This window comes from Nicotiana attenuata, chromosome 9 (genome assembly GCF_001879085.1).
Source record: "Nicotiana attenuata strain UT chromosome 9, NIATTr2, whole genome shotgun sequence".
Taxonomy (NCBI): domain Eukaryota; kingdom Viridiplantae; phylum Streptophyta; class Magnoliopsida; order Solanales; family Solanaceae; genus Nicotiana; species Nicotiana attenuata.
The window spans coordinates 30,505,779-30,525,367 of NC_031997.1; the positions used below are offsets into that span (position 1 = coordinate 30,505,779).

General features: G+C 35.5%; 1 pseudogene; it reads right to left on the reverse strand.

Annotated features, from left to right (window-relative positions):
• Positions 15,437-18,187, reverse strand: LOC109232213 (annotated as a pseudogene).

A 19,589-nucleotide genomic window follows, 5' to 3' on the forward strand; every position in this document is an offset into this window, starting at 1 on the left:
GGGGGGGGGGGGGGGTGTGTGTTAAGAAAAGCAATTTTTTGGTATAATTATTACTTTGTTATAATGTCAAATTTGGGAGTTCAAACTAAAATACAAGATAAACTTTTTAGCGTGATAACAATACCAATAAATTATCTATTCTTAGAGGTTATCTGTATCTCTTTATCATATTTTTTTCTAGTCGCGTTAATTGCATTGGCCTCCGCTATCTTACCAAAGAACAAAATCTTTCCAATTAATGCCTGAAAAATATATGTTACTGAATACTTTTAGAATTAATTCACACTAATATTAACGAGGAAATAGAGATGTTATATATCCAAAAATAAGCTCGTGAAACAAAAATATATATTGAAGACATTTAAAGAATGACAAAAAAAAAAAAGGGAAATCAAGCTGAGCATTTATACTAAGTGAGCGTTTGGACATAAGGATTGTAAAATTCTAGAAAAAAGTGGGGAAAAATTCAAGTAAAAATTGGATTTGAAAATTAGATTGTGTTTGGACATGAATACAACTTGCAGATATTTTTGAATTTTGTGAGTGATTTGTAATGAAAATTTTGAAAAACTGTTTTTTGGAGTTCTGCAAATTTCTAAAAATAATTTAAAATTCAACTTCAAGTGAAATTTAAAATATTTATGGCAAAACACTGATTCCGAAAAAAGGTAAAAAAAAATTCCGGAAAAAAAAGTAAAAAAAATTATGGCCAAACAGGCCCTAAATCTGGTACAAGTAAACATTTATTATTCTAATAATTGAAAAATTCTCTTGAAATCAACATGGGAATATCATTCCCCCGTTTAGTTGCTTTATGCAATTCCAACTTAAAATTAAGAATCGAGGAAAATTTCTCACATTTTTTTCTCTTTAAAAAAAAGAACAAACAGAAAACTTGTGATATAATTTTTTTCTTTAAAAAAAAATGGAAAAGGAAATATGGGGAATTCTAAATTATCTGCTCGGGACTTGGAATTCGCATACATCACTTTGGTCGGTTTGGGGTTGTATGAACCCGTGAATCCCTACGAAAATACAATGTTTATGCCTAGGCACTCTCCTTTTATACTATGAATATTTTGTTTCTTGGAATGCTTAAAATTGGTTAAAACATTGGTATTTTCTCGTATTCACTCTATTTTGTCTATGAATAGTTGTTCAATAACCACAACCAAAGATCTTAGGGAAGTTATTGGACGTGAGATATCTCACATCACCCATTGATATTTTTTTATAATAAATAAATATTTATTTGAAATGAATATAAATATTTATAAAATTGTAACGACCCGACCGGTCGTTTGAGCTTTTGCACTTTGATCGCCTGTTCTCGGGCATGACTTGCCCCGTGTAATGCATTATGACTGATGTAGATCGTTTGTTTTGGTTTTCAGGAAAATCGGAATGAGTTTGGAAGAACAGTCTCAGTTGAAAGCTTTAAATTTGAAAGGTTTGACCAAGAGTTGACTTAATTGTATATGAGTTCGGATTGGAATTTTTATGATTTGGCTAGCTCCGTTAGGTGATTTATGACTTAGGAGCGCGATCGGAATGCATTTTGGAAGTCCGTGGAAGGATTTGGCTTGAATTGGCAAGGTTAGTATTTTGGCCAATTCCGGTTGATAGGTGAGATTTTGATCCGAGGGTCGGAATGGAATTCCGAGAGTTGCTGTAGCTTCGTTATGTCATTTGTGATGTGTGTGCAAAATTTCAGGTCATTCGGACGTTGTTTGTTCGGGTTTTTGATCGAAAGTGTATTTCGAAAGTTTTTGGAAACTTAGGCTCGAATTCGATGAATTTCGAGTAATTTGATGTTGTTTGAGGTGTTTTAATGATTGGAACAAGTTTGAATGAGGTTTTAGGACGTGTTGGTGTTTTTGGTTGAGGTCCCGGGGGCCTCAGGTGAGTTCGGATGGTCAATCGGACCATTTTTGGCATTTTGGAGTTGCAAATTTTCATCTCAGCTGTTGCAGAAGAAATGGCCTTCGCGATCGCGTGAAGTCCTTCGCGATCGCGTAGAGGGATTTTTCGTTGGCCCAGGTTTGCTCTTCGCGTTCGCAGTGATGGGTTCGCGTTCGCGTAGTTTTGGAGGTGGAAGCTTCGCGATCGCGTTTGTGTGTACGCGTTCGCGTATAAGGATTTGGGGACCCAGTGGATTTGTTCTCCGCGTTCGCATAGGCTGGTCCGCATTCGCGTATGTTTGGGAAAAAGAGCATCGCGTTCGCCGAGGGAGCATCGCGTTCGCATTGAGTATTTTTGAAGCCTTGGATTTTTGTGCTTCGCGATCGCGTGGCCTTGGTCGCGATCGCGAAGAAGGATTTGGAGTTGCTGGGCAGAATGTTTTTAAGTCACCTTGTCCGCGATTTTGGGTCTATTTTTACCCATGGCTGCTCGTTTTTTGGAGATTTTTGGAAGAGATGAAAGAGGGATTCAAGAGGAATCAACTTGAGGTAAGAATCTTGGTCTTAAAACTTGATTATATTGTGGAATCCACCTACAAATTCATGGAAACTAAGCCTAACATTGAAGAACTAGGGCTTGAGAAATTGGACTTTGAAATTGGGATTTGAGGGACCATTTGAGGTCGGAATTGAGAACTTTTGATATGTATGAACTCGTGGGAAGATAGGGAATCTAATGATGTGAAAATTTCTGAGTTTCAGAAGTGGGCCCGGGGCTCGGATTTTGGTAATTTCAGGATTTGTGCCGGTAATTGACTGTTTTCGCTTGGGCTTTGTTCCCTTAGCATATTGTGATGTATTCGCTCTGATTTTGGGTAGATTCGACGCGCGTGGAGGCCGATTTGAGGAGCAAAGGCGTCGCGAGCTAGAGATTTTGCCGGTTCGAGGTGAGTAATGATTGTAAATGATATCCTGAGGGTTTGAAACCCCGGATTGCACATCGTAGTGCTATGTTGAGGTGACTTGCACGCCGGATAGCGAGCGTGGGATAGAGCACCGTTGGGGATTGTGACTTGATCCATCCCGATTGATGATTTTACCGCATATTTGACTGAAACTTGTTTGTTATCATCATGATTTGGGCTGATTGCCATATTTGGGCTTCGTGCCAATTATTTGAACCCTTCGGGGATTTTTATCACTATTTCCTCACTGTTTCGACTTATTGCTTGAACCCAGTCCTGTTGATATCTACTGTTTTACAAACTCAGCCACCTTTTACTCAGATTTGAAACATAAATGATATTTCTAAATGATGTTTTAAGCTGAGAACTACTGTTTTACTAATGCCCGAGGGGCTTGTGATGATATCTGACTGAGTGCGGCTGAGGGCCATATGTGAGGATACACTGAGTGATATGAGGCCGAGGGCCTGAGATACATTTATACGCCATGAGGTGGCTTGAGTGATGTGAGGCTGAGTGCCGAGTGATGTGAGGCCGAGTGCCGAGAGATAAGCCACGAGGTGGATTGATATAGCGCTTGGGCCGTAAGGGGCCCCTTCGGAGTCTGCACACCCACAGTGAGCGCGGGTACCCATTGTTCTGAGAGGGTGAGCCCGAGGGGCTGAGAGTGTTCTGAGAGAGTGAGCCCGAGGGGCTGAGAGTGTTATGAGAGTGAGCCCGAGGGGCTGAGAGTGTTCTGAGAGTGAGACCGAGGGGCTGAGAGTGTTCTGAGAGTGAGCCCGAGGGCCTGATACTATTCTGAGAGTGAGCCCGAGGGGCTGGTATTGTTTTGAGATATGTGCCCGAGGGGCGAACCTTTATGTGTTCATCTTTCATTTTTACTTGTCATTTTACCTGTTATACTGTGGTATTTGTGCCCGAGGGGCGAATTTTTGGTGCTTATCGACACTAACTATTTTGCATTCATTGCGTGTTGAAAAAGTCATTTTCAAAAGAGTTTAAACTGAGCTAAGATATTTCTAAAGATTTCACAGCTTCACTGTTTTTTTCTCAAAGGGTTTTACACTGCTTCTATACAGCATGTTGGTTTGCTTTACGTGATTTCTTACTGCTCAGTTGTTATTTATCTTTATTACTCACTGAGTTGGAGTACTCACTTTACTCCCTGCACCGTGTGTGCAGATGCAGGTATTTTTGCACCCGATAGTGGGTTTTGTCTGAGCGGAGGCAGAGTTATCGAAGTTAGCAAGGTGACTGCCAGCGTTCGCAACACCGCTTTTCTCCCTTTGTTTATCAGTCCTGTTTCGTATATTTCAGACCTTGTAGTTGTATTTATACTCTAATAGATGCTCGTGACTTGTGACATCCCGGTTTGGGCTGTGTCGGGTTGTACTTCCGCTAATTATTATCATTAAACCATATTTAAACTACTTATGAACTGTTTAATTGTTTTAAAAGGATGAATCGGGTTTAGTTGGCTGGCCTTGTTCCCATGAGAGGCGCCATCACGACCGGGTTTAGGTTTGGGCCGTGACAAAAACTTTTCAACTATATATATTATATATTCAGTTTAGTCGGAAATAATACATATATGTGTATCCTGCAGATGATGTACATCTGTCATTGTCCGTTTAGGTAGAACTTAATGATTATAATGTTTAAACAAATTGTGTTTTCATTCATGTGCATATGCTTTATTGTTAGGATGCCTTTCGGTTGGTTCCAGCAACTATCAAGTGGGCATGCATGACTTTAGAATGCTGATAGTTCTAGGCTCATGCCCATCTTCAGCTTAATTTCTTGCTACTTATTAATAGGACAGTGCCTATTTTTCTTGTATTCAATGTTCGATATTCGTATTGAAGTCTCTGTTAATTTGGATACGTACCGCATAAGGCTTATTAAAGGAGAAAATATTTTTTAACAAAAAAGTATTTCATATTCATGACTCGGAATCGAAACATTAGTTAAGAATCCACCACACCCATAAATGGTTATCTTGAAGTCATGTGGACCTATCAACAGTCTTGTTATAGATAGAGTCATAACCTATTAAAAATAAATAGCTAGGGGTTTCTAGCTAGGGATTTCTAAGGTCAAATAAATTTGAACCCCAAAATCAAACTAAGATTTTGGATAAGGAAACTCCAAAATAGCTCTTTGGTTGATCCTTTTCTTGAATCAAACTGAGAGGATTAGAGGAAAGAGAGGATCAGAATGTCTCATTTAATTTGCATCCTCTTTAATTACCAATAGATTAGACCAACTATGAAAAACTTAATTAATGCTAAGTGTACGGATGGCTTCTAAGAGTCATCAATGGCCAGTCTTAAGTAGTAAATGACATTGAAGTATTCTTGACATGTGACATTTCTGTATATTGGACAAATCCCTCAATTAATTTAACTACACCCAAATCAATGTAATTGTTTAATTTCTCACGTTCTTAACAACTTACCTCTATATATTAGGGTAAATTTCATAGACAACACAATTATGACTTATTCATCAAAATTATATGACTTTCTTTTGAAGCAGAAAATTAATACGTGATTACTAACCTAAGTTACTCGCATTAAGAAATACTTTAGCAGTGATGGTAAGGAATTATTTCAGCCGTGGAATTAGTCATTAGTGCTTGTATTAGGATAGACGGCTTATATAACACCTTCCTTAGGGTGAGAATCTTTCCCGGACCCTGCGTGAACATAGAATACTTCATGCACTGGGCTACTCTTTTTAAAGATTTAATTCAAAAAAGGCACCAATGATTTCTTAATAATAAAAATTTGCAACAGCAATAATTATATCCATTAAAATGTCAATGATAAACAGAAGTATATGAAGAAGATTGATGAGAATGCATGGTCGTGAATAAGCATCACACAGCTGGTCAGTTGCATGTGCCTAACATGGCTTCTATGAGCATACATAAAAGCGTGGAATCTTTTTGACTTTAAAACAAAAAATACTACTTCTCCTAGTCTTAATTACATAACATGACACAATACCAATTTGTTTAATCCCATATTTTAACCTTATTCCTATTGCTACCAATATGCCGGTTTTCATATTAATTCCTGCCTTCTAAAACCATCAAAATCAGCATTTTCAAATATTAATTTGGACATCAATATTTGGAAATAATAGAGTTCAGTACTTCAGTGATGACATATTCAAAAATATGCCTGATGAATATTTCAAGTGAAATAATGACTCACTCATAAATCTTTAACTTGTTTCAAGTGAAATAAATATCAAAATACGTATAATCGATCAAGTATACTCTTTCAGCTTCTTTAGATATTCGATTTCAACCAAATATTCTCCAAATGCTGCATAATTTTTCTGTATAACTTTTTGCAGTTGCGATTGAAGCAAGGGAGATTATAACAAGTGAAAATAATCTTTTCTGTAAAACATGTGATGCTTACGGTTAGAGGCCTGACTCTTCGACATCGGGCGTGGCGCGGCTGTGACAAGGATTGCGCGTGATGGCCTTGTCATTGGCCTATGTGCGGGCATAACGATCATGCGGACAAGGGACTGTTGCGGGCAAGTATTGGCCAAGGTCTTGGAGCAGGCAAGACATGCTTGGCAAAGGCTTGACAAGGCAGTGTGGGCAAGTCGGGGTGGCATGGCATCGCATGCGCGCCAAAGTCAGTGGCACGGACACTTTGGGTAGTGGCAATGCCAAGTGCGGGATAAGCTAAGACGAAGCAATGCGGGATGATGGGAAAGGCTTTCAATAGCTAAGGCACGCCTATGTGAAGCAAAATACAAGCATTGACATGGGTGAAACAAGGGTTGACATGAACAAGGCAGAAACTAGGCCAAGACATGTGCAGACGGCATTAGCGTCGGGCGTGTGCAGCAAAGTCATGAGCGGCGGGTTGCCCGCACGGCATTGGTGCGGAGCAATGTCAAAAGGAGCCAAGGTTGTGCGCAATGCCAGCCTTGGGCGTGCAGCAGTTGGCCAGCAAAAATGCACATGCAGTGCATATGCCAAAGTAGTGGGCAGACCTTTTTGTAACTACTTGTACCCATGACTATTTTAAACTTGTATCCACTATCATTTCGTGTAGATCATGGCCTATGTAGTTGGGGATGTCAACTACAAGATATGAACAAATTTAACATTAGCCCGCCAGGTGGCAAAAGTTGTAGACAACAAGCGTCAATGTGTTGTCAAGTATCAAAGGCTGCCTATGTGCTATAAATACGTGCCTTTGGACTTAGTCAAATTTATGTGAGGATTTCGTGTGAAATTCATAAGGAAAACAAGAGTGAAACGTGAGGGTTTCTAAGTGTTTCAAAGGGGCTGAGATTCGGCATTGGGCAGGTTTTAGTGTTGGCTAAAGAACTTGTGTTCTTTATCAAAGTGGTTGTGATCGACTTGTGATCATAGTCAAGTGAGGGTTTCCTTTGTAAGTTTTCGAATTAATATAAAGGTTGGGATTTCCCCGTATTTGATTGTGTTTCCTTTACTTTGCTTCCTGAAATTGAACCAAGTACAAACTTGCTGAAAATTTGGCTAAGTGTTAGGAAGGCTGAAGTCAAGGTTGGGCTTGACTGCGCCGCACAATGGTGAACCTCGGGCAGATTTCGGAGTGACATAAATAACCCTTGTGACACTTACCATGTGTATAAAGTTTTTCTAATAAGGTTTTTAATGAGACAACCCTCAATGCGTATTACAAAATGTGTTTTTCATACACTAGACCTTTTTTCATCGATTTTTTTAGTAAGATTTTAACGAGTCACATTATTTTTTATATGAAAATCGAACAAGAAGTGTTATGAATTCAATGAAATAATATGAATGTCCATTTGACTCTTCTACGCTTTCCATTAACTCTTCTACACTTTCCAATTCGCACGTACTTATTTAATGTTCTCTTAAGAGTTGTAACTACTATATCAAGTTGCTTTTATATATCCTATAAAAGGGTGATCTTCACCTATTGAATACTGTAACACACACTTGAATATAAAGAACATTTATATTCTCCTCCTATTTTATCTTATTTCCATTATTATATTGTTTTATTGTGCTCTATTCTATAACATATATATTACATAGATATTGATGTTAAGGCTTTAATTTTTCGGTGGGGTCAGATTTAAGTCATTTTATGTTTATTTTATTAGTAGTTGGCAACAGTTTTAGGTTTTAGTTAACATCACCCAAAATTCTTAGAACCAGGTTGTTTCTACCTGGAATTAGTCGTATCCCATGTTAGGAATTTCAGTCCTTGTATGAAATAGCACAATTAGGGGATTAATACTAAAATTTTCTTTTAGGTACTGTTTTTTCTTATTTTCTTCTTGTTCAAAGAATTCTATACAAGAAATTCATTCCCCAGAGACGTTTTAGTTGAAAAATATATGATTTTCCTTATTCCAAAAGAACCTTTCAAAGTAGCTAATCAATTGGAACTTTAGGGTTTTTCTTTAAAGGAAAATGAGATACTATCTGTTCGAATTGATACTATTATATGGCACTGCCATACAACTTTTACAATTTTTAATATTCAAAGTCATTTTATATTCCAATTTTCAAGTATACTGTTAAGTAAACGAATATAAACAACAATCGCCAACAAGGGTTGTGGCGGGGGAAGTAATAAGTACTTGTGATCCTTAATTAGAGGTCTTGTGTTTAGCTCTTGATTATGAAGTTGTTTTTGTAATGAAATATTTTATTCCCAATAAGATTTATCGATGCGAATTTGAATATAGTCGAGTCCAAATACAAATATCGGATGCCAAATAATGTGAACTCTTCATATTACAATTTAAATATATTGTAGGCTCCTGTTATAATGTGCATTTGGTATTTGGACAGGATATTGTGTGTTTTTTGGGAGGGCGGGGAAGAGGGTGGGGTTTCAAAGTGGATAAGTCTTTTTGATATTGAAATGGCAGGTGAAGGTTAGAATGTGCGGGTCTTCTCACGCGCTTGAAACAGAATATATTAGGAAAGAACGGGATCCCGTTTTGACCAAGTGGTGCTGCTGACGTGCCATGTGTGATAAATTTGACAGCTGTCCAGCCGCGTGCTCATAACGATTGTGCCAAAAGTCCATTCGCGTTTGTTTAGCTCAGCAGAAATGACCTGGGATAGCCACTTCTTAACATGATATTCAGTTTTTACCAAAAATAAAAATGTTTTTATCCTTTCTTCATGAGTACAGTGTAAATATTAAGGACATGGTGTCCTTAACATTTACACTACACACATGAAGTTAAGGACGCCATGTCCTTAATATTTACACTGCACATATGAATTTAAGGACATGACATGACACTTTGTCCTTAATATTTACACAACATTCATGAAGTTAAGGACACCCTATCCTTAATATTTACACAACACTCATAAAGTTAAGGACACTATATCCTTAACATTTACACCACACACATCAAGTTAAGGACACCACGTCCCTAACATTTACATTGCACATATAAAGTTAAGGACATGAGGTCCTAAAGTTTAACAACAGAAGGTGCAAATACAAGTTAAGGACATTATGTCCTTAACATTTACACTGCACACATGAAGTTAAGGACACCACGTCCTTAACATTTACACTACACATGTGAAGTTAAGGACATGACATGACACTTTGTCCTTAATATTTACACAACATTCATGAAGTTAAGGACATCATGTCCTTAGTATTTACACAACACACATGTCTAGCACAGGGGTATTTTCGTCCGGCGGATAAAAAATTATTAAGCATTGGCTAAAGAGTAAATACATTTTAAACAGTGGCTAAAGAGTAAAGACATCTCTAATTAGTGGCTACGAGCACTTCCCCCTTTACTTTAGCTCCATCACCCAATGTACAAAAGTAAGGCCATTAAGCCCATTGGCATAACAATGATGGAGTAAAAATTGCACGGGTCGCCTTATTTGGTCACTCCTTTTAAACTTATACCCGTTTTGTTTTTCTGTTTGCATCCGTACCCATTTTTTTTGTTAAAAGCATTTTAAAAAGACGATTTTGCCCTTTTTTAAATAAAAGACTATTTGACAAACTGCAGGACAAAAACTAAGCATGTTTAGGCTGAAGTTTTAGCAAAGGAACTAAAAAATTTTAGCTTGTTTAGACTGAAGTTTCGGATAAAACTTAGGACAAAACTGTAGACTGCATTACAAAACTTCAGCATATTTTGGTTTGAAGTTTTAGCAATTGAACTAAATAACTTCAGCATGCATTAGCAAAAACTCTTTAGAAAATTACATACTGCAAGACAAAAATTTAAGCATGTTTAGTTTGAAGTTTTAGCAAATGAACTAAAAACTTAAGCATGTTTAGTCTGAGTTTTAGCAAATGAATTAAATAACTTCAGCATGTTTTGTCTGAAGTTTTAGCAAATAAACTAAATAACTTTAGCATGTTTTGTCTGAAGTTTTAGTAAATGAACTAAATACGTCAGCATGCATTAGCAAAAACTCATTAGAAAGTTACATACTGCAAGACAAAAACTTAAGCATGTTTAATCTGAAGTTTTAGCAAATGAACTAAAAAACTTAAGCATGTTTAGTCTGAAGTTTTAGCAAATGAACTAAAAAACTTAAGCATGTTTAGTCTGAAGTTATAGTAAATGAACTAAATAACTTCAGCATGTTTAGACTGAAGTTTCGGATAAAACTCATGACAAAACAGTAGACTGCAGGATATATAACTTCAACATGCATTAGCATGAAGTTTTAGCTTCAATGTGAAACAACTTCATGCTATATTAGCATGAAGTTTTAGCTTCAACATGAAACTGTTGGGTTTTTAAGGTATTTAATTAATATATTAAATACTTAAAAGAGGGTGAATGGGAAATGGAGGGAAATAAAATTTTTGAGTGAAATTTTAAGTTCCCCCTCCCTTGGCAAATGGGCATTGTCCCATATTGGAAGAGGAAGAGGTTTTTTATGGGTATATAAGCAATTGCTCTTCTTCTAGCTCTTAAAGAGTTGAGAAGAAGGCAAGCCTCGCGCCGTCGTCATCGCTCGCTCGCTCGGCTCGGCTTCGGCTACGGCTACGGCTTCGGCTTCTGCTTCGGATTCGGATTCGGATTTGGATTTGGATTTGGATTTGGATTTGGTCAAATGATCGATTGATTGATTAACTTTTTGGACCAAATTTATTTGTTAATAGTAAAATATTAACAGAAATGTTATTAAATATTTGTTTTAATAACAAAATATTAATATTAAATATTAATATTAAATCCAATCCGTTTTTCTGTTTTGGTAACAGAAAAGTAACTACCCTCTTCAATTTTCCCTCTTTATTTTCCCTCTTTATTATTGAGTAAATGGCCATTTATGTAATGGCATTTATGTTGTGGGCGTTTTGCATAAACAACCATTCTGAAGAGACCCAACTTTGGCTATAAATACAACACTATTCTGCTCAGAATTTTAACTACAATTTTCTGAGTTTCCTCTCCTTCTTCTGCATACTTTTAGCATCAAAACAAAGCAAAAAGTAAGTGTGATTTGCTACCGAACTTTGTGTTCGCTGAAACACTGGGGTTTGAAGTACCACTACACCAGTGTGTAATTCGTTCTATCCTGGGAGGAAATAATCCATAACCTTGGGTACTAGGAGGGGATTAAATTCCTTAAGGAAACACTGTGAATTCAGTGGGCTCGAATTGGTTTATGTCATTTCTGTTTATATTCATTACTGTTTATATTCATTTATATTTCCAGAATTTATTTTACAAATACAGTGTAATAACAGAAACAACTTCATGCTACATTAGCATGAAGTTTTAGCTTCAACATGAAACAATTTCATGCAAGTGTGATTCTGAAGATGAATCTGGATAAGTTTCTAATCTTTTGATAAAGCTGCTGAGAGGAGAGGAGGAGGTCATTTTTCACAAATGAGGTTGTAGATCACGCGATCAATGCGTGATGCAGGTTTTATATCTTTTGTCAGGGGTGTAATTGTCATATTATTACGGATTTTTTGTCACCAAATTAATAATTTTTAAAAATATGGTACAAGTTAAAAGGTGGCACAAATATAGGGTACGGCTGCAAATCCTCCAATGTTGGATCACCAAATTAAAAAACAAATATGGGGCATTTTCAAATATACTCACTTTTGGAGCCACCATTAGAGTTAGTGAAAATAACATGCGCTAACGAGTTTTTGGACTAGTAATTAAAAAATTGCCAACGTTTGCAAAGTTATTAAAAAATAACTACTATTTTTCTGCAACATAGAAAGTTCCAGCATAATATACTGGAGATTGGTGAACAAGTGTGTGAACTTCCAGCATATTATGCTGGAACTCCAACACACGGAAAGTTTCAGCATAATATACTGGAGATTGGAGCACCTGTGTATGAACTTCCAGCATATTATGCCGGACCACTATATTATGCTGGAACTCCAGTATATAATAGCGGAATTCCAGTATATTATGCTGGAATATTTTCCGAATTCTGAACAGTATCTTTGTTCAAATTTATCTTTACATGAGAAGTGACTTGATTTTGATTACTTTTGAACAACAAGGGTATATTTGAGAAGAGAAAAAAATACCGTAACAAATATTTGGGACCTGGAAGTAATGTCTAACCTAAAGAAGCAAATATAGAGGGGAAAAAAGAGAATAGGACAATTTTCATCCCGTTTTCTCATTTGGGTATGAACAATAGGATCCGTTCTCCCATGCCTGAAAATTTGTCTACTATAATACTTAAAACTAAATTTAAGCAATAAATGGGACAATTTCCTGTTTCTTCTCTTTTTAAAAAATAAATTTCGTATAAATTTAATACAAATTTAATATATCTATAACAATATACATAATAAAAATAAATTTCATATAACTAATTATATAAAATATAACTTATCAATAACTTTCGTACATTATTTTTACCAAGTTAAATACATCTACAACATCATACAACTTAAATACAATTTTCATACAAATTTTATACAATATGTCTTTTGTATATGATTTCTATATACTTTGTAAGTGGTGTGTTCTTCTTCCTCTCTGAAATTCCAATCAAAACTTCATCTCTTAAAATAATTTTGATACATATCAACAACTTTATGTAAAAAGATAGTATTTTTAACTTAAATACAAGTTTCATATAACGATTCATACATTATACAATAATTTCTTTTTAACTTTCATACAACATTTAAATAAAAAAAATATAATTACAACATAATACAACTTAAATACAATTTATATGCGACTTTAATACAATTTCATAAGTATACTGTATGTCATATATTCTTCTTCCACTTTTTCGAGTTTCAGTATGAAATTCAGCCAAAATCAAATCTAATCTTCGCCAACAAAATTGAGTTATAAACTCCAAAGAATATTCGCACTTGCTTGCAACAACACCCAATCCAAACAAACAATAGTTTTTGAAAACCCAATTCAAATTCTATTCAATTCCTAATATAAAGAGATACTCATTAATACAAATTGTATATAATTGATAAATTGTATATGCCCATATAATTAAGTTAAAACTTGATTAGGAAGGGTTTCATATGTAGTATAGGAAGGTAAAAATCTCATAAAAGAAAACCACGATAAAAGCCCTAACAAAAAAATAAATATAAAAATGTGTCTTTAAAAAAGAAAAAAAAAGTGTATACTATATAGTTAAAGGGAGCAGATAAAACCTAACTATAGACTCTGTTGGCCGTGAGATCAAGTCAAAATTCACAGCACCAAAAATGTGGTTACACGTTCAAAAGTGTATTCAGTATATTTTGTCTTGCACGGATGTATAAGGGTTTCCAAATAGGTTATAATGCTCCTGCTTTATGTTGCAAATATAAAGTATAATTGATTGATATTTGTGTCATCTAATATCTTTTAACTTTTAGATGTTTGGTTTATCATATGGCACCAGCACGTACTACCAGAGATGCTGGATTATATACATTCTTTCTTTTCCTAATCGAATTTCTTTTGGAAGAGGAAGAAAATAAATTATTAATTATACCCCACGTCTTTAAACGTTATGATACACTTACTTTTTTTTTTCTTTTTAAAAATAAAAAAGGATACTCACTTTTGAGTTGAAGTGCTCTTTCATTCTATGTAAAGGATAATTAATTTGAAATCTTTACTTGTTCTCACGTTAATCTAATGATTAGTTCCTAATAGTAATTGGTCTCATGTTTATCTAATGACTAGTTCCTAAAACTTTATGTGACTGTCTACTTAATTAAACTTTTCTTTACTTGAAGAGATTTTTTTTTTTTTGGAACCTTTGCGCATATTAAGTGGTGAAGAAAATCCACTCAACAGCCACCACGAAATCTTTTTAATTGTGATAAGTACTACTTTGATATATCATTTTCATGTAATTCTTTATATCGGTATTTGATTCGCATGGAGAAAAATTAAAAAGAAAATGACTATAACGAGTTACAAGATTTGAACTTTCTCTCTATTGGCTACAATTTGTGTTCTAGTTAAAGGCTAATTCAGGATATCAATTTAATGAGTATATGATATTGCTTTTCTATAAAAATATAACTTAACACACACAAACATATATATAATTGAATTCTTTCACAATATTATTGGCCCGTCCCTTGTTGTAGACACAAGGATATTTTATAATTTTATGTATATACGAAAAAATCCCTATTTTTGCGATCAAGAAAGATAGTTCTCTTTTCGTGGTGATCCTTTCACCAAGCCATTTTATTTTGCTCGTTGGATTGATTTTTGATAGCTTTCCTTTTTGAGGTGGCCAGTATGTCTTTTTCATGAGAAATGCGCAAAAGAAAAAAACCATCCATCGGAACTAGAAAAAAAAAAAAAAAAAAAAAACTTGTATAGAAAAAGGTGGGCTGGCTCGTGGGGGCCATGGCCACGTAAAGCGGGTTTGAGCTAACTATTTTAAGTAAAAATAGCATGGACTAGCCAGTTTTCGGACTGGTCATTCAAAAATAGCCAGCGTTCGCAAAGTCATTGAAAAATAGCCACTATTTTGCTGCAACACGGAAAGTTCCTGGTGCACGTGTGTATGAACTTCCAGCATATTATGCTGGAACTCCAACACGCGGAAAGTTCCAGTATAATATACTGGAGTTCCAGTATACTTATGCCGGAACTCCAGTATATTATACTAGAGTATTTTTCCGGATTTTGAATAGTGTTTTCGTTCAGATTTATCTTTACATGAAATGTAGCTAAATTCGATTACTTTTAAAACTGTGACTATTTTTGAATGACCACTTGTAAATCTGGCTATTTTTGAATTTTTCCCCTATTTTAAGGGCTATTGAGACGGTGGACTGGTCCGGTCCGTCAAGTGCCAAAGCCCACATGAGCTGGATAGGCTGGGCCGGCACATATTGACAGCTCTACCCTTTGCAACTGCCTGAAAGGACTAGCCACAATTCCCTCCTAACAAGGTAATCTTGGTAATTGGTAATGTAAAGGTCCTATATATTTCCTAAATTGACTGTATTCATCTGTCTTAGGAACCTGAAGTCATTTTTGTCCCAATACTTCCACCACCAACTTAGAGTAATTATTCTAAAACTGAGCTAATTAGAGTTTAATACATCAGTTTATTGATCAGTGCTTCTGAAGAGTCCTATGGATGGATTTAACAAATTAATTCAAACACCAAATACAAACAACACTCTATTTCTCCTACTGAGAAATCCACATTCCTGACAAGATGCTGATGAAATCATTTGCTGGTGCGAAAACCCTTCTAAGCGTATTAACCAAATTCATACAAGTAATACGAGATGCTTTGTGCACGGGCTGGCAAATTATTATACAAGGAATACATGCATTATACACAGTGAAAGCAAGTTTTACTTGAGATGCTTTTCAAACCACCCCAACATGTCTTGGTGAGCCTCTTCAGCAGATTTTACAGCCACTTCATCTTCGTCTTTGTACCTCACAGACCAGCCATGTGCAACCCCGGGAAAGATCTTCACGAATGCATCAACCTGCACGAAAACACCATAATCGTCCCATTCATTCTCGTTACCATTAATACACTGTTGCAGTGTAATTTAAGTCTTATAACCCTCTTTGATGAAGCAGAACTGAATTTTAAGTAAAAGCAAATCACATCTTTATACAATAGTATAGTACCTCGGGCTTTGCATTTAAGGCCATCTCGAATTGCTTGACAAGCTCTGGCGGAGATCTTTTGTCAATCTCTGCCCCCAATATTGAGATTGGAACCTTAACAGACAACAAATTAGGAACTTATGACTTCTGAAATGGAAACTGTTAGGACCAAAAAAATCAGGTGTCATGCGGAAGATAGAAAGCAAACCTTGAGCGACGATAAATCAGACAACAAAAGAGAAATCTACCAAAAGAGACGCAAACATTTAATGTGGTTCGATCAACTGACCTACGTCCACGGCGGAGACACCAAATTTTAACGTGGAAAACCCTTCAAATCGAAGGTAAAAACCACGTTAAAATTTGGTGTTCTTTATCTTCTTTATTTTCGGGTTTGTCTCTTCCTTAACATAACAGAAACAACCTAATAACTCAGCCCAGATACTGCATTAATCTATGAATCCTGCTCTGAATTAACAAGTAAATTAAAAGAGCTACTATGGCAAACACAACATTAACATTGAACCAGAACAAACACCTCTCCACCTACCAACCAGTTCAAAAATGAGAGATGCTCGATAAAGATTTCATACTTTTATAACGAATGTCTGAAGAGGCATCAAGGCCTATATGAAAATTATGCCTGAACATTCCCAATGTTATGAGCTCATTATATAAGATGAGAAGGAAATATAGAAGATCTAATAACAGAATCATACCGTGCATATCATCTACGGCGACAAATGAAGGATGTAAAAGCACTGCAGCTTGGATATATGCATATTTTGCTATTTCCACGACCACCTTAGCTGAAAAGAATTTGAAATACAGTTATTTAGCAAATTAGATCGACGTAGAAGATATATTCTTCAAGACTGCTTATAAATTCATGCCAAAGGAAGATAAAAGACTTGTAACCATAGCAAGAAGATTACCTCCCCAACAGAAGCCTACTGCTCCAATTTTAGTAATACCTTTGCTCTTTAAAGCTTCAATAACTGGTTTTGCATCTTCGAACCCTTGTTCCTAATGTAACAAGAATACATTAAATTAAAGTGCAAACTTGAGAGGTCACTAGACTCCACAAGTGAAATATTACAAAATCCCCACAAACTCAGCAGAAACAAAATGGTAGTCCGATTTTGCTACTGCACTGTGCACAAAAAACCAAGATATCCTGTTTTTCCAGGATGCATTTAAAATAAAGAGACCGAGGATTATTGAAAATCACATAAGGGATTGAAAAATGAAGTTCAAGCCTCAAAACCTCAGCTAATATATATCCAGACATATTGAATTAGAAATTGCGTAGAAAAGTATTAGAAATACAAACTCACCGGTCCATGATCTTTTATCCATAATTCTAAAGGCCTCACATCATTAGCTACATGTGGATCGCCACGGAGACTACTACGTAGAAGCCAGCTGCTGCAACTTTGTCAGCAAGCTTCCTAAAATTTTGAAAGCAAGCATGAAGCATATCAATATTTATTTACATCCAATATAGCTACCTATAAGTCAAGCAAGACTTCAATATCTCATCATCATTGTTAACGTTGACTTTTAACCATTTTATTAGTACAGTGAGGATAAAGTTTCTTTAGGAATTGAGAAGCTAATTTGATAGGGTGAAAGGACAAGTTTGCTTAAACCAGGAATAAATCACATGATCTTATTCACAGAATTCAAAACTGGACTGCATCCTGCAAGTCCTCACCTTAACTTTGGAGCTTCATATCCTGCATATTAATAAAAAAGACGATAATTCACAATATTATTTGGTGATAGGAAATGGACCATATGAGTCCGACCTTGACAAATCAAGGTGAGATAGTCTTTGGTTTTCCTTTAACTTGACTAATAGAAATCTGAAATTCCAGGTTCCTACTTTTCTAGTATACTAAATAGCCTCATGCAATTCTCTCATGGTGATTATATTTAACCAATTAGTGATACTAACATTATAAAATTGAAATTAGCAACCAAAAAAAAAAAAGAATCTTGAAAAAGAAAATACCAAAAACATCAGAAACAAGGAGGAGAGCAAGAGTGGAATGAGGAGGACCAGAAACATAACAGCTGAAGCCTCCAAGTTGTTGGACATGACCTCCACTGCTGCCTGACCTCAACTTTGGTGGATTTTCACAACACTCCGCACCCGACATATTGGAGTCTTTTTTACTAAAACAAGAAGCTAGCTACTTAATACTCCACAACTTTAACAAAAACACAAACACTTATATAGTAATAGTAGGTGTTGTCTAAAAGCTTACGTATTTTATTTAATTAAATTAACCCAATATTGCGTTATTTTGAGATTAATTACCTACTATGATGAGGTATATCGTGAATTAAAGTCACTATGTCAGCAAGCTCCATAAGACCCTAATGATCCGCGCATAGTGGGAGCTTACTGACTAGACTGTCCTTTCTTAATATATTAAATAAAAAATGTAATATAGTATTTTTCAATACACATATAACTTTTATTAAATTAATGTCATATAATTAACTCAACTCCGGTAAACTGAATTAGGTCATAGTAGTAAACGACAGGGAGAATTGTATAAAACTAAGAGATTATTTAATTTAATGCATGATCCATGCCCCCATGCTTTAGCAATGATAAATGAAATTCAAAAGTCACCTTAAATCACAAGTTCAAAACTTAACTATAACACTCTTATATAATTCTGAATCCCCTTATTGAAATTTTTGACACCGGCCCCACCCCAGGGCCTACACTAATTAGGTGTTGCCCATTATAGTGGTTGGAATGAATGTCGCTTGGATTTTAAAGTTAACACGTACTATAATACAATAGGTATTGAATATTGTTCCTAACTACTCTATTAATTTTGTCATCCCTCTACGATAACTACTCTATTAATTTTCTTTAGTTGACTAGCTAGATTGTTGAACAAGCAGAAACTTGACTTAGCTCAATGCACCATTATAGTTGCAAAAAACAATTAGATATAAAGTGAAGCAAGAAATTAGAAGATAGATAGATACTGAAATAATAATTATTATTCTGGATTGAAGATAACAATTAGTTTCTAGTTAAGAAGCGCCTAGATTCAGAGGCGGAGCGAAGTTTTGAAGTTTATGGATTCAAAATGTCACAAAATTTAATAGATATTTTAATATATATACAAGATCCGAGCCAAAAGCTATTGGGTTCGACAGAACCCATAGCTTATATGCTATGTCCGCCATCTCCGCCCCTGCCTAGATTCCTCGATCCTCTTGCTGCATCTTTGATGTATCATGTACATGATGTTCTAAATTATATGTACTGAGAATGATGAAATATTTATACGGTCAGATAACTTATAGGATAATAAAATCTAACTTATATACATGACAGTGTGAAAAAAAATGCTCCAATATCACATATATTATATATAGCAGGCCATTCGATCTTAAGCATTAAAAACAAAGATGGACACCTAGGTTGCGTGGGAAAGGAAGAAATAGGAGGAAGCAGAAAGACAAGTATGTGAAACTGTTGGGATTGGAAGTTGGTGAATGAGAAATGAAGGGAAGAAATGTGAATGGAAAGTGAGTTGTTCCCTTATGCTTTGGAAAGAGCAATTGTCATTCATTG